Consider the following 16,942-nt stretch of genomic DNA (forward strand, 5'->3'; position numbering starts at 1 on the left):
TAAAACATGAGAACATAATAATCCTTTAAGTCAGTGTCATTTTCTAATTCCTAAGGTTAATTTTCTCCCCTCTGGGGATGTTTTATTTCTGAATACTCTCCTTTCCTGATTGTAAATCTTGCTATCAGCTTAGAAGAGACCATTTCTTTTGTCTAGAACAGGATACAGGACATTTTTTTATACTTAAGTAATGCATTCTTGTATTTGAGCTCAATAAGTTTACCAGATGCTGATAGTACATGAGAAGGCCCCAGGCTTGCAAATCTTGATTTCACCAACTTCTAGTAATATGATCCAAAGAAGTTGCTTAAGTTTCATTAGCTTTACTTTATTTCATGTGTATTTTAGAGTTTCTTGTAAAACAAAGCAAAAATATATAACCCAAAACCTCAGAAATGGAAAAATAGTAAATGGTTATCCAATATCAATATTTGTGGTTAAGACTGTTAGTGAGATATGACACAGATACTATTCACGCTCTTTAAGTACATAGTTGAATGATCTTTGGACCATAATTATGTTATTGTTATCACAATAAAGACATAAAAATTTCTATCAGCATAAAATGTGTCTCAACTGCTAGCCTCAGAAAATTGTTGATTTGGAGTTATACTTTTTCTAGATTTTCATATACATTAAATCATATAATAGATATGTAAATTTTTATAGCTATTTTATTACATATATCAGCTATCTTGCTCATTTTAAGTAGTGTCCTGTTGTATAGATATACTACAATTTGTTTATCCATTGTAGATTTGATGAACATTTTGGTAGCTCCTCTATGGAGATATTTGAAAAATACTACGAAGAATGCGTCTTGTGTGGATATATACTTTCATCATCTTGAATAAAAGCATTCAATACCAATGTTAATTCTTATGTAAGAAGAATATGTTCAACATTACAGAAAAAAAAATCTGCCAAACTGTTTATTCAAGTGGTGCTGCCAGCATTCTTTTTAAAGATTTATTTATTTATTTGAAAGGCAGCGTTACCAAGGCAGAGGCAGAGAGAGAGAAGTCTTCCGTCTGCTGGTTCACTCCCCAGATGGCTGCAATGGCTGGAGCCAAGCCTATCTGAAGCTAGGAGCCAGGAGCTTCTTCCGAGTTTCCCATGTGGGTGTAGGGGCCCAAGTAATTGGGCCATTTTCTACTGCTTTCCCAGGATTTGGGCTGGATATGAAGAGGAGCAGCTGGGACACAGATTGGCACCCATATGGATGCCGGCACTGCAGGTGGGGGCTTTACTTGCTACACCACAGCTTTAGTCCCGCCCCCTTCTTAATTTTAGTCATTTTGATTAGTGTGTAGTAGTATCACATTTGTGAATATCTGACTATTGGTGATATAGAACATCTTTTCATATACTTGTCTTCCATTCTCACATATTTTGAGAAGTGTCTGACAAAGAGAACTTTGTATATTCTGAATACAATTTCTTTGTCAAATGACATATTACAGAGATGTCCCTTCAAACTTAAACTAAAATTTACTTTATTTACTTAAGTGTCCTTTGAATACCAATACTTTTTAATTTTGATAAGCTCACTTTTTTATTTATTGGTTTTCTACTTAAGTCTTTGCCTAATCCAAAGTGACAAAGATTTTCTTTCATTTTTTATTCTGCATGTCTTACACATTTAAATTTTACATTTAGGTATATGATCTACTGGATGCTGATATTTGTATATGTTGTGAAGTAAATGTGGAGGTATTTTTTCAAGAAAGATATACATTTATTGTGAAAACTATATTAATCATCTATACCATGTAAATAATGAGTTCTTATAAGCTCCTGACAAATCAATTCTATTAACAAGTATATATATATATATATATCTTTATACTCAAGGCACATTGTCTTAATTATTGTAACCATAACAAGTTAAAATTCCTTCAATTCTGTTTTTCTTTTTAATCTTTCTATGATTGGGGTCATTTTCATAGAAAATTTATAATTAAACTTCAATTTCTACACTTGATCTTAGCCAAAAGGCTGAGAAGTGATCAAACTTCAATTTCTTTCTTTTTTTTTAAATTCATTCATTTGCTTTAATGTTACATTTAAAACATATATTTTTTAAACTTGTATTTAATAAATATAAATTTCAAAAGTATAACTTTTGGATTATAGCGGCTTTTCCCCCCATAACCTTCCTCCCACCCACAACCATCCCATCTCCCACTCCCTCTCCCATCCCATTCATATCAAGATTCATTTTCAATTATCTTTATATAAAAACATCAGCTTGGTATATACTAAGTAAAGATTTCAACAGTTTGCACCCACACAGATACACAAAGTATAAAGTGCTTTTTTTTTTAACTTTTATTTAATGAATATAAATTTCCAAAGTACAGCTTATGGATTACAATGGCTTCCCCCCCCCATAATGTCACTCCCACCCGCAGCCCTCCCCTTTCCCCCTCCCTGTCCCCTTCCATTCACATCAAGATTCATTTTCGTTTCTCTTTCTATACAGAAGATCAGTTTAGCATACATTAAGTAAAGATTTCAACAGTTTGCTCCCACACAGAAACATAAAGTGAAAAATACTGTTTGAGTACTAGGTATAGCATTAAATCTCAATGTACAGCACACTAAGGACAGAAATCCTACATGAGGAGTAAGTGCACAGTGACTCCTGTTGTTGACTTAACAAATTGACACTCTTGTTTATGGCATCAGTAATCACCCTAGGCTCTTGTCATGAGCTGCCAAGGATATGGAAGCCCCCTGAGTTCACTGACTCTGATAATTTTTAGACAAGGCCATGGTCAAAGTGGAAGTTCTCTCCTCCCTTCAGAGAAAGGTACCTCCTTCTTTGATGACCCGTTCTTTCCACTGGGATCTCACTCGTGGACATCTTTCATTTAGGTTTTTTTTTTTTTCCAGAGTGTCTTGGCTTTCCATGCCTGAAATATTCTCATGGACTTTTCATCCAGATCCACATGCCTTAAGGGCTGATTCTGAGGCCAGAGTTCTATTTAGGACATTTGCCATTCTATGGGTCTGCTGTGTATCTCACTTCCCATGTTGGATCATTCTCTCCCTTTTTTATTCTATCAGCTAGTATTTGCAGACACTAGTCTTGTTTATGCAATTCCTTTGACTCTTAGTCCTATCATTATGATCAATTGTGAACAGAAATTGATCACTGGGACTAGTGAGATGGCATTGGTACATGCCACCTTGATGGGATTGAATTGGAATTCCCTGGTATGTTTCTAACTCTACCATTTGAGGTAAGTCAGCTTGAGCATGTCCCGAATTGCACATCTCTTCCCTCTCTTATTCCCATTCTTATATTTAACAGTGATTACTTTTCAGTTAAGTTTCAGCTCTTAAGAAGATTTGTGTATTGATTATAGTATTCAACCAAAAGTATTAAGTAGAACAAACAAAAAAATACTAAGAGGGATAACATATCAAGTTGCTCATCAACAATTTCTACAAAAATAAATCTTTTGGTAATTTTTTTGTTATTTGTATTGGGATTACACTAAATCTATTGTGGAATTAAGGGAGAATTAGCAGCTTAACATGCAGTTTTAAAAATCCACAAACATGGAATACCTCTGTATCTACTAATTTAGGTCTCTTTAATTCCTCTGAGCAATATTTTTTTTCATTTTCAATGCAATGTCATACATGCATTTTATTTTTTTTATTCCTAAGTACTGGTTACTATGCTAATGTAAGTGGAATCATTTTCATTTACCAGCCTATTTACAATTTTCTTTCTTTCCTTATAATTCCTCAATTTTCTTCATTTTGTCTTAAGGTTCTAGTTATTGCCTGGTTTCACGTCTCTTCAGCCTGAAGAACACGCTCTATCATTTCTCATAGTGCATATCTGGTGGTTTGAGTTGTTTCAGTTGTGTTTGAGCTTGAAACTGAAAATTTTATCTTGCCCAAATCTTTAAAAGATGCTTCTATTGATACGGGATATTTAGTTGACTTTCTTCTTTCAGTACTTTAAATATACCATCCCAGTGACTGCTTGCTTCCTTTGTTTCTGATGAGCAGAAAATCATTGATTGTATTATGACTCTGTGATTGTAATGAATAATTTGTTTCTTTTTGCTGTCAGGACTTTCTCAGTGTTGCCATTCAGCAGCTTGTATATAATATATCTGTGTGTAGTTCTCTTTGTGTTTATTTTATTTGAAGTTTATTGAACCTTTGGCTCTATAAGTTAATGTTTTCCACAGTATTTGGGAGGTTTAAGGGCTATTATTTCTTCAACTACTTTTCAGTTCCTTCTTTTGGGCATCTTTTTTTTTTCTAAATCTTTCCATGTGTAAGATTTATATTGTCAAATGGATTTTTGAATCTATTCATTTTGTATAACTTTCTTTTCTTCTGAATGAGACAATCTTTACTAACCAAGAAGTATACTAAATTCAATCATTTTTCTGTTTTCTCACATCTGCTATTGAGCCTATTTAGTAATTGTTTTCATTTTAGTTATTTACTTAATTTCTATTTGATTCATTTTGTATAGTTTCCACTTCTCTGTCAATATTCTGCTTATCTGTTAATGCTGGGATCTGAGCCCTCTCATTCTCAGCATCTATTGACTGCATTTTTCTTGACTGTGAGCCACATTCCTTCCTAGAATTTTTAATACTCAGACTTTGTGTATTAACTTTTGTTGTAGACTTTAAAATTCACCCCTAATGATACAGTCACATCTTACTCCATATAACCTGTACATATGAACTTAAATGGAAAAATGTGTCATTAAGTTAATGATCTTAAGAGAAGGAACTACCCTGGGCTATATTATTAGGTCCTAAATTTGTCACATGTATTCTGGTAAAAGATAATCAGAGGAGATCTGACAAGCCACACATAGAGGAGAAGATGATGTGATAAAGGAAGCAGAGACACAGATAGCAAGATGCTAAACTGTTGGCTTTGAAGATAAAGGAAGGAACCTGGGCCAAGAAATGTAGCCCCAGGAGCTAGAAGAGGTGAGGAGCAGACGTCTTCCACAAGCATTTGGGGGAGCGTGGCCCTGCCAACACCTTGATCTCTGCTTGGTGAAGCTGATGTTGAACTTCTGACTTTTGGAACTGTGAGAGAATAAGTGTAATTTCAAGCCATCAAGTTTGTCATGGCTGGGTTAATGCAGTCACAGGAAGCTTATATACTTCCTCTTTAATTTTCTTTGTCAGTTTTATTGAGGTATATAATTAATAAAAATTGGATGTATTCAATGTGGAACATCAGGTTAACACACACATATGATAACCACAACCAACTTAATTGTATACCCATCACCTCACTTTCTTTATTATTTTATTTCAATGCTTCCCTGAATTTCCAGGCATTCCGCAAATCCCTGATAGAACAAAATGCTAAGGCTTTCACTTCCAGCTGCTATGATGGGTAGGGGTTGGAAATCAAGATTAGTTAGTCACATAGCATACTTTAACATCTGACTGGGAACTATTCCACTTTTCAAGGGCAAAATTTCCTCTAGTTTTTTTCTTCAATGCCAGGATCCCTGGGTTCTTCCATAGTCATGCATAATTTAATATCTTGCAAGTTATTTTAGCAGAGCTTATATGCATATTTTAGATGTTGTCCCCATTGAGATTCCCTTGCGTCCAGGATTATCCCCTTAAATATTCAGCTGCTTTTTTGCCTTGGGCACCATTATCTGCTACCTTCAGGCTGTGGTTTCCCACTGTTAAATTAAGAGCTGTGGAGTGACACCAACACCCCACCACCACCCAAAAAAAATGAAAAACTTACAGTTCTCATGTGATAATGTGATCCAGAAATAATTCAATTTCTCAAGTTTCTGCTTGCCCATTGTCCCTCTACGTTGCCTCTTGGTAATTTTGACATAATTCTGCTCAACTTAAAAAAAATTGTTATTTTGGAGAGGACCATTCATTTCTTCATTCTATTTTTTTTTTTTTTTGACAGGCAGAGTAGACAGTGAGAGAGAGAGACAGAGAGAAAGGTCTTCCTTCTGTTGGTTCACCCCCCTAAATGGCTGCTATGGCTGGCATGCTGTGCCGATCCAAAGCCAGGAGCCAGGTGCTTCTCCTGGTCTCCCGTGCGGGTGCAGGGCCCAAGCACTTGGGCCATCCTCCACTGCCCTCCCGGGCCACAGCAGAGAACTGGACTGGAAGAGGAGCAGCCGGGACAGATTCTGGCGCCCCAACCAGGACTAGAACCTGGAGTGCCGGCGCCACAGGCAGAGGATTAGCCTAGTGACCTGCGGCGCTGGCCCATTCTATTTTTTTAAATATAAAATCTGCGCATTTATTTCTGAATTCAGTATAGATTTAATCTTCACAATACAGATTTTTACCTATAATATGTATGCTCCTGTCTGCTTCTGCAAATTCAATGAACTATCAGTGCAACTCTTATCCCAAAGTTCTGATAATGTTGTAAATATGGCTGCCACCTTCAATTACCCATTTTTAATAGTGAGATACCAAAATGGTTGAACGCTACCCAAGTCCTACCTCTTTCATTTAAAGACTTACCCCCTAATGTTTAGCATAACATAATGGTTAACAGATACAACTATGTATTCTGTCAGGATTTTTAATCCTGATAAGTTCTATCATTTACTAAATTGTGCCTCAAAACTCACCAGGAAAATGAAGGTTATAATAAGTATAGCTGTTCTGAGAGTCCAGCTGGTAATCCAGCTAACTGATAAGAATACTGAAAATCAAAGTAACATCCGTTAATAAAATTTTGCTTTAAAAAAGTCACTGACCTCTCCATGTCCTCATGCCCAAACATAGCCAGATGTCAGCTAAGACAATTAATTACTATCTTCCTGAAGTCCCATTAGATTTTTCCAGTTTGATTATTTGTTATCTACTTATATATAGTTACAACAACACAAGTAATCAAATAATGTTACAATATTTAAGTTAAAGTTTTATTAGTCTAAATTATAGCTGAATTGTTGGGCTTATTTTTGTTTGGTGCAATTCGATGTTTACTGCATTGAGATGGTAAATGAAATACCTAGTAATAGATCTATGTGGAATGATATTGTTAATAATGAAATACTGGCACAAACTTGTGCTAAATAAACTTTCATGCCCTTTGTGTATTAAGACCAAATAGACTTAATTTGGAGAAACGTGGAAAGTCTTCTATTGCCATAGAGATTTATCTCTAAAATAATGGCAGGGGATGCTGACAGGTGATGCTTCAGATTGAGATTCAGATCTGAAAATTATTCAGTTAACCAATGGAATGTTTCATGAAATTACATGGTGAGCAGGGACCCCCATATTGGACAAAAATGACCAACACCCACTATCTCTCTGGTGTACAGGGAAGTATATCTTGTAGTCCTGCTGGGTTCCAGTTTTTATCTCTTCCTGAGGGAAAACTTACAAGAGGAAGGCTACAGGGATCAGTACTGCTCTTGTCATTGTAGCTAGTACCTGGACCACAGCTGGTCTCATTGTCTTTCTTTCCTATGCATTCTAAGCTCTACTAGCTTTCAGTATTACCTCTCCTGATCTAGGTAACTTAACACATGGGATAATGTAAACTCTTATTGGGAATATATATGTGAGCCCCTAGAAAACATATCCTTCTTAGACTGTTGTAGCATCCTTTACACATTCACAAACACAATTAGACAAAGGACTACATCAGATGCCTAAATGAATCACCTGACTTACACATTTATTTTCCTCTGATTCTATTATTTAACAACAACTCTATATGTACATGCTGAACAGAGTCAAATATTGCCAAAAATGTGACTCCTCTTGCTTGCTGGTCCCTGGAGGTGAGGAATCTACAGTGTTCGGGCAAAAATTATAGCTTATATTCTAGTGGGACCTTTGAAACTTCTCCTTCTCAAAGGTTGTCCTCTTCCACTTTGGATTCAGGACTTTCAACCTTATAGAATCCAAAATTGTGGGGTCAAGAAGCTCAATTCCATCAGTGGATCATTGGGAATGATAGTAAGAGAGCCTGTCCTTGATTTTACCACTTAGTTTCTAGACAGCTGTAGTCTTCCTACTGGGGATATAGGGCTATATGGAAGTTGCTTTTTCAGTGCATATAGTGGATCCTGAAAGTTGGCTGCACATTCTAATAGAACACTACCTATGAAATAGTACTTACGGAGTTCCTTCATAATACCATTAAATTTTTTCATCAGATCAGTTGCTTTTATTGTTACAGTATGTAATGTGACCAGTGGATTTCATGGTCATGGATCCACTATTTATCTCCTTTCCTGTGAAGTGAGTCTCATGGTTGGATATTATGTTGTTGATATTCTATAACTATGGTTCAGACACTCTGTGAACCTTAAGTTAGTGGTTCTTTGGACAAGAAAGGAAAATTTACAAGAATAAGTGCCTGGATCTATGATAACGAAACACTAACCCTACTATGATAAGAGATGCTTATTTGTAGACATCTTACCACCAAGCAGCCAGTTGGTACCTCCAAAAGAAATAGTGCCATATCAGAGAATCAATTTGACTTCACAATGTCGAGGGGCTGAGTCCTTTTGTCTATATGGTTGTTCATTGATTTTTGTGTATTTTGTGGTATATACTTTCTGGTGGATGCTAGTATGTGATGAAAAGAACTTTCATACTTTTTGGCTAAGCATTATTTCATCCTACTGCAACATTCCTTGATTTCAGACTTCTTTTCTTTGGTTTTTCAGTCTCTTTTACTTCCATGACCAGACATCTGGATCATTGGTCCCTCTAATTTATTTATATAGTTTCAGACCACTTTTCCTTCAATACAGATGCATGAATAGCTGTGGCATTTGAAGCTGTACCCATTAGGAAGTTTTCCTTTGAAATTGTCTTTCTATTGTTAAACATCCTCAGTTTTTGGAAATTTTCTTTTTGTAGAGAAGCAGGGCAACTTTTTTTTTTTTTTTTTTTTTAACTTTTATTTAATGAATATACGTTTCCAAAGTACGAATAATGGATTACTATGGCTTCCCCCCCATACCGTCCCTCCCACCCACAACCCTCCCCTTTCCCACTCCCTCTCCCCTTCCATTCACATCAAGATTCATTTTCGATTATCTTAATATACAGAAGATCAGCTTAGTATACATTAAGTAAGGATTTCAACAGTTTGCTCCCACACAGAAACATAAAGTGAAAAATAATAGATGATTTTTTTTAATGATGATGAAATCAGATCAGACCTATTGTCATGTTTAATCCCAGTGAGAGTCAAGTTGGGAGTTGATAGTTTCTATTCTTTTTTTTTTTTTTTTTTTTTTTACAGAGGATCAGTTTAGTATGCATTAAGTAAAGATTTCAACAGTTTGCACCCCCATAGAAACACAAAGTGAAATATATTATTTGAGTACTCGTTATAGCATTAAATCTCAATGCACAGCACATTAATGACAGAGATCCTACATGAGGAGTAAGTGCACAGTGACTCCTGTTGTTGACTTTACCAATTGACACTCCTGTCTATGGCATCAGTAATCTCCCTATGCTCCAGTCATGAGTTTCCAAGGCTATGGAAGCCCCTTGAGTTCTCCGACTCTTATCTTGTTTAGACAAGGTCATAGTCAAAGTGGAGGTTCTCTCCTCCCTTCAGAGAAAGGTACCTCCTTCTTTGAAGACCTGTTCTTTTCACTGAGATCTCACTCACAGAGATCTTTTGCCAGAGTGTGTTGGCTTTCCATGCCTGAAATACTCTCATGGGCTTTTCAGCCAGATCTGAATGCCTTTAGGGCTGATTCTGAGGCCAGAGTGCTATTTAGGGCATCTGCCATTCTATGAGTCTGCTGAGTATCTCACTTCCCATGTTGGATCACTCTCCCCTTTATTTATTCTATCGGTTAGTGTTAGCAGGTACTAGACTTGCTTATGTGCTCCCTTTGACTCTTAGTCCTTTCATTATGATCAATTGCGAACTGAAATTGATCACTTGGACTAGTGAGATGGCATTGGTACATGCCACCTTGATGGGATTAAATTGGAGTCCCCTGGTATGTTTCTAACTCTACCATTTGGGGCAAGTCAGCTTGAGCATGTCCCAAATTATATATCTCTTCCCTCTCTTCTTCCTACTCTTATGTTTAACAGGGATCACATTTCAGTTAAATTTCAACACTTAAGAATAACTGTGTATTAATTACAGAATTAAATCAGTCATATTAAGTAGAACAGACAAAAAAACTACTAAGAGGGATAATGTATTAAGTTGTTCATTAACAGTCAGGGCTATGCTGATCAAGTCACCGTTTCCCATAGTGTCCCTTTCACTTCAACAAGTTTCCTTTTTGGTGTTCAGTCAGTTGTCACCGATCAGGGAGAACATATGGTATTTGTCCCTTTGGGACTGGCTTATTTCACTCAGCATGATGTGTTCCAGATTCCTCCATTTTGTTGCAAATGACTGGATTTCGTTGTTTCTTACTGCGGTATAGTATTCTAAACAGTACATATCCCATAATTTCTTTATCCAGTCTACCGTTGATGGGCATTTAGGTTGGTTCCAGGTCTTAGCTATTGTGAATTGAGCTGCAATAAACATTAGGCTGCAGACCGCTTTTTTGTTTGCCAATTTAAATTCCTTTGGGTAAATTCCAAGGAGTGGGATGGCTGGGTCGAACGGTAGGGTTATCTTCAGGTTTCTGAGGAATCTCCAGACTGATTTCCATAGTGGCTTGACCAGTTTGCATTCCCACCAACAGTGGGTTAGTGTCCCTTTTTCCCCACATCCTCGCCAGCATCTGTTGTTGGTAGATTTCTGAATGTAAGCCATTCTAACCGGGGTGAGGTGGAACCTCATTGTGGTTTTGATTTGCATTTCTCTGATTGCTAATGACCTTGAACATTTTTTCATGTGCCTGTTGGCCATTTGGATTTCCTCTTTTGAAAAATGTCTATTGAGGTCCTTGGCCCATCTCTTAAGTGGGTTGTTGGTTTTGTTTTTGTGGAGTTTCTTGATCTCTTTGTAGATTCTGGTTATTAACCCTTTATCTGTTGCATAGTTTGCAAATATTTTTTCCCATTCTGTCGGTTGTCTCTTCACTCTCCTGACTGTTTCTTTTGCAGTACAGAAACTTCTCAATTTGATGCAATCCCAATAGTTAATTTTGGCTTTGACTGCCTGTGCCTCCCGGGTCTTTTCCAGAAACTCTTTGCCTGTGCCAATATCTTGAAGGGTTTCTCCAATGTTTTCTAGTAACTTGATGGTGTCAGGTCGTAGATTTAGGTCTTTAATCCATGTTGAGTGGATTTTTGTGTAAGGTGTAAGGTAGGGGTCTTGCTTCATGATTCTGCACGTGGAAATCCAATTTTCCCAGCACCATTTATTGAATAGACTGTCCTTGCTCAAGGAATTAGTTTTAGATCCTTGATCAAATATAAGTTGGCTGTAGATGTTTGGGTTGATTTCTGGTATTTCAATTCTGTTCCATTGGTCTATCCTTCTGTTTCTGTACCAGTACCATGCTGTTTTGATTACAACTGCCCTGTAGTATGTCCTGAAATCTGGTATTGTGATGCCTCCGGCTTTGTTTTTGTTGTACAAGATTGCTTTAGCTATTCGAGGTCTCTTGTGCCTCCATATAAATTTCAGCACCAATTTTTCCAGATCTGAGAAGAAGGTCTTCGGTATCTTGATTGGTATTGCATTGAATCTATAAATTGCTTTTGGGAGAATGGACATTTTGATGATATTGATTCTTCCAATCCATGAGCATGGAAGATTTTTCCATTTCTTGGTATCCTCTTCTATTTCTTTCTTTAAGGTTTTGTAATTTTCATCGTAGAGATCTTTAACGTCCTTGGTTAAGTTTATTCCAAGGTATTTGATTGTTTTTGTAGCTATTGTGAATGGGATTGATCTTAGAAGTTCTTCCTCAGCCATGGCATTGTCTGTGTATACAAAGGCTGTTGATTTTTGTGCATTGATTTTATACCCTGCTACTTTGCCAAACTCTTCTATGAGTTCCAATAGTCTCTTGGTAGAGTTCTTTGGGTCCCCTAAATAAAGAATCATGTCATCTGCAAAGAGGGATAGTTTGAGTTCTTCCTTCCCAATTTGTATCCCTTTAATTTCTTTTTCTTGCCTAATAGCTCTGGCTAGAACCTCCAGAACTATATTGAATAGCAGTGGTGAGAGTGGACATCCCTGTCTGGTCCCAGATCTCAGTGGAAATGCTTCCAACTTTTCCCCATTCAATAGGATGTTGGCTGTGGGTTTTTCATAGATTGCTTTGATTGTATTGAGGAATGTTCCTTCCAAACCCAGTTTGCTTAGAGTTTTCATCATGAACGGGTGTTGTATTTTATCAAATGCTTTCTCGGCATCTATTGAGATAATCATATGGTTTTTCTTCTGCAGTCTGTTAATGTGGTGTATCACATTGATTGTCTTGCGCACATTAAACCATCCCTGCATACCAGGGATAAATCCCACTTGGTCTGGGTGGATGATCTTTCTGATGTGTTGTTGCATTCTATTGGCGAGAATTTTATTGAGGATTTTTGCATCTATGTTCATCAGGGATATTGGTCTGTAATTCTCTTTCAGTGCTGCATCTTTTCCCGGCTTAGGAATTAAGGTGATGCTGGCTTCATAGAAAGAATTTGGGAGGATTCCCTCTTCTTCGATTGTTCTGAATAGTTTGAGAAGAATTGGAGTTAGTTCTTCTTTAAATGTCTGGTAGAATTCAGCAGTGAATCCATCTGGTCCTGGGCTTTTCTTTGTTGGGAGGGCCTTTATTACTGTTTCAATTTCTGTCTCAGTTATGGGTCTGTTTAGGTTTTCGATGTCTTCCTGGTTCAATTTAGGTAGGTTGCATGTGTCCAGGAATCTATCCATTTCTGATAGGTTTCCCTGTTTGCTGGCATACAAGTCCTTGTAGTAATTTCTGATGATTCTTTTTATTTCTGTGGTGTCTGTTGTTACATTTCCTTTTTCATCTCTGATTTTATTGATTTGGGTCTTTTCTCTTCTTTTTTTAGTTAGTTGGGCCAATGGGGTGTCAATTTTGTTTATTTTTTCAAAAAACCAGCTCCTCGTTTGGCTGATTTTTTGTAATGTTTTTCTTGATTCAATCCTGTTGATTTCTTCTCTGATTTTAATTATTTCTCTTCTCCTACTAGATTTGGGTCTGCTTTGCTGCAGATTTTCTAGATCCTTGAGGTGAATAGAAAGCTCATCTATTTGGTGCCTTTCCAATTTCTTGATGTAGGCACCTATTGATATAAACTTTCCTCTTAACACTGCTTTTGCTGCGTCCCATAAGTTTTGGTATGTTGTGCTGTTATCCTCATTTACTTCCAGAAAGTTTTTGATTTCTCTTTTGATTTCTTCTATGACCCATTGTTCATTCAGGAGCATGTTGTTCAATCTCCATGTGTTTGCGTATGCTCTAGGGATTCCTGAGTTGTTCATTTCCAACTTCATTCCTTTATGGTCTGAGAAGCTGCATGGTATGATTCTAATTCTTTTGAATTTGCTGAGACTTGCTTTATGGCCTAGTATGTGGTCAATCCTAGAGAAGGTTCCATGTACTGCTGAGAAGAATGTATAATCTTTAGCTGTAGGATTGAAAGTTCTGTATATATCTGTTAGATCCATTTGGGCTATAGTGTCGTTTAAATCTACTGTATCCTTGTTGATCTTCTGTCCTATTGATCTGTCTATTTCTGAGAGTGGAGTATTGAAGTCCCCCAGTACTATTGTATTGGGGTCTAAGTCTCCCTTTAAGTCCGTTAACAAATCTTTTAGATAAACCGGTGCCCTGTAGTTAGGTGCATATACATTGATAATTGTTATATCTTCCTGTTGAATTGATCCCTTAATCATTATGTAGTGTCCCTCTTTGTCTCCCTTAATGGTTTTTGTGGTAAAGTTTATGGTGTCTGATATTAAGATGGCTACGCCTGCTCTTTTTTCATTTCTGTTGGCATGGTATATCTTTTTCCAGCCTTTCACTTTCAGTCTGTATGGATCTTTGTTGGAAAGATGTGTTTCTTGTAAGCAGCAAATAGATGGGTTTTGTTTTTTAACCCAATCACCCAAACGGTGTCTTTTAACTGGACAGTTCAGGCCATTCACGTTCAATGTGACTAATGATAAGTGGTAACTTTGCCCTGCCATTTGCCAAAGATAAGTTCTAATATATGCTTTGAATTCCCTGTGATCTTTAGCTGTGAGCTTTCCTTCCTTGGTTTCCTTCCTTTACCTTCTTTCATATTGATGACCGTGTTTCTTTGTTTCTGTGTGTAACACATCTTTAAGCATCTTTTGCAGGGCTGGACGAGTGGCAACAAATTCTTTCAATTTCTGTTTGTTATGAAAAGTCTTTATTTCACCTTCATTCACAAATGAGAGCTTGGCAGGATATAATATTCTGGGCTGGCAGTTGTTCTCTCTTAGTACCTGGGCTATATCTTGCCATTCCCTCCTAGCTTGTAGAGTTTCTGATGAGAAGTCAGCTGTGAGTCTGATTGGAGATCCTCTGAGAGTAATCTGACGTTTCTCTCTTGCACATTTTAGGATCTTTTCTTTATGTTTCACTGTGGAGAGTTTAATTACAACGTGCCGTGGTGAGGGTCTCTTTTGGTCGTGTTTATTAGGAGTTCTGTGAGCTTCCTGTACTAGGATTTCTCTGTCCTTCTCCAAACCTGGGAAATTTTCTGCTAATATCTCACTAAAAAGGCCTTCTAATCCTTTCTCCTTCTCCATGCCTTCAGGAACTCCTAGAACCCGAATGTTGGGTTTTTTAATAGTATCCTGAAGATTCCCGACAATATGTTTTAGATTCCTAATTTCCTCTTCTTTTCTTTGGTCTGACTGTATCCTTTCCGAAGCAGGGCAACTTAATAACAGCCAGATAATTCTATTTTCTTTGTATTCATTATCCACTCTCATCCTTTACTTCTCAGATGTCTGTCACAGATGAAGAGGACAGAAATATGGTTGATCAGGGAAAGTATTGTAGAGCTGGAAAAGTCTTGACCAGCCTCATGGGCAGATCTGCCTATTAGAGGAATCAAAGGTTGGGCAGTAATTCTGAGCCCTTCTATCCACACTGTGCTCAATCATTGACTAGGAAATTTCCACCAAGGAGTGCCCTTGACTAGAATGATACAAGAGATTTTGTAGGTGCCAAATATACAGGTTTGTATTCATCAAAGTAGGAAATAAAAGATTTCTCCAAGGGAGATCTGAGCAGTCCCCCATATTTGCCAAATTACTAAATGGAATGAGAAGGGGGTATCCATTCATCTGAGGAACAATATGAACTAGCAGTCAGAGCTTTGGCATCAGGCAAATCTGAGTTCAATACGTTTAGTATATAATTACTCTTACATTAAGTGTTATATCTAATGTTTTGAGTATCATCTTTCATACCAACAATGTGAAAATAATAGTTACCATATTGTTATTACTTGAATAAATGTGTAAAACTATTATGAGGATTAAATGAAATATCACTTAGGAAGATCCTGATGGAGACTTTAGCACATAATGGACGTTCCATAGTTTTGTTAAAGTAATAGATTGTCTTAATTCAGGATTTGAAAAAAGTTAAGAGACTTTAGTTCCTAGTTTTGATGAAATATTTTAAGTAATTTTTTGGGGGTATTTTTATGCATAACAATGGGGCTGTGACACATATATTCTGCTCCCATTTGAAACGACTAGATTTTCCTTCTTTGTCATTCTGTAGGGTTCATTGTCCTTTCAAATGTGCCCAATTAGCTAGTATAATAGGTCATGAGGGAAAGTCCTGGCATCTTAATTTAGGCATATCCATTGGCCACTGGTTGGTAACTTGACATTATTAGAATTTCTAGCACCAGGACAACCATTTGTAATTCTCTCTGGAAGAATTTCCTTTGTTAAGCAATTCTAATGAAATCCAAACCAGCTCTAGTCTCTGGCAATCTGCCATCTGTGTAGCCATTTGCACACATGGAAGAGTTGTTGGTTCATTGTTATAAATTTCATTTCATCCATAATTGACATTTTAGAGCCATTAAGCTTATTATTGAATTTATTCTTTACTCATAGCACTTTAAATTATAATAATTATTATTCTATACTAATATTAATATCCAAAACTATGATACTGATGATGATAATAAATTTGCAATTGTTATTCCAACATCATTTCAGACATGTTATTTATAACTTTAGGTTACCACAGTAATGTTGCTATGTAACTATCTGTACCTGGTGTTCTATCTTTTATAAATGTATTTCCCTGGAAATAGTTCTTAGAGTGAGGTTGTTAGATCATAAAATATTAACATTTTAAAGTCTAGATACTGGAGGTTCCAAGATGGCAGAATAGAGACAGGACAGCCTGGCTTATATGGGGCAAAATTAATATTTAAAAAGGAGAGAGGGGCAGGCGCCTTGGCTCACTTGGTTAATCCTCCACCTGTGGTGCCAGCATCCCATATGGGCATCGGGTTCTAGTCCTGCTGCTTCTCTTCCAGTCCAGCTCTCTGCTGTGGCACGGGAGGGCAATTGAGTATGGCCCCAGTGCTTCGGCCCCTGCACCCACATGGGAGACCAGAATGAAGCACTTGGCTCCTGGCTTCAGATTGGCACAGCACTGGCTGTAGCAGCCAATTTGGGGGTGAACCAATGGAAGGAAGACCGACCTTTCTCTCTGTCTATATCACTGTCTAACTCTGCCTGTCAAAAAAAAAAAAAAATGGAGAGAGAGCACACTCTCAGAATAAAATTGTGGAAGAGCCATGGTGGTAACCCTCCTCCCCGAGTAGTGTGGGTGGTCTGGACACATGCTGAGAGAACAAAACTAAAACAGAAGATCCACTGATTTGGATCTGGGGAGGAGTACACCAACTCAGAAAGCCAGGTGAGAGCATACTCTATGGGCCTATGGGGCTGCTGATACAACAGGAGGGAAAACTTAGTGAACTACTATTGAAGTTCCACT

At 37.2% G+C, this 16,942-nt stretch overlaps 1 pseudogene; it reads right to left on the minus strand.

The window, feature by feature from the left end:
- Positions 1 to 1,931: 1,931 nt before the first annotated feature.
- LOC138847721 (U2 spliceosomal RNA) lies at positions 1,932 to 2,010 on the minus strand (annotated as a pseudogene).
- Between the last annotated feature and the right edge of the window lie 14,932 nt (positions 2,011 to 16,942).

The sequence above is a fragment of the Oryctolagus cuniculus genome, chromosome 1, assembly GCF_051225735.1.
Source record: "Oryctolagus cuniculus isolate XC-2025 breed Fujian yellow rabbit chromosome 1, ASM5122573v1, whole genome shotgun sequence".
Classification (NCBI taxonomy): domain Eukaryota; kingdom Metazoa; phylum Chordata; class Mammalia; order Lagomorpha; family Leporidae; genus Oryctolagus; species Oryctolagus cuniculus.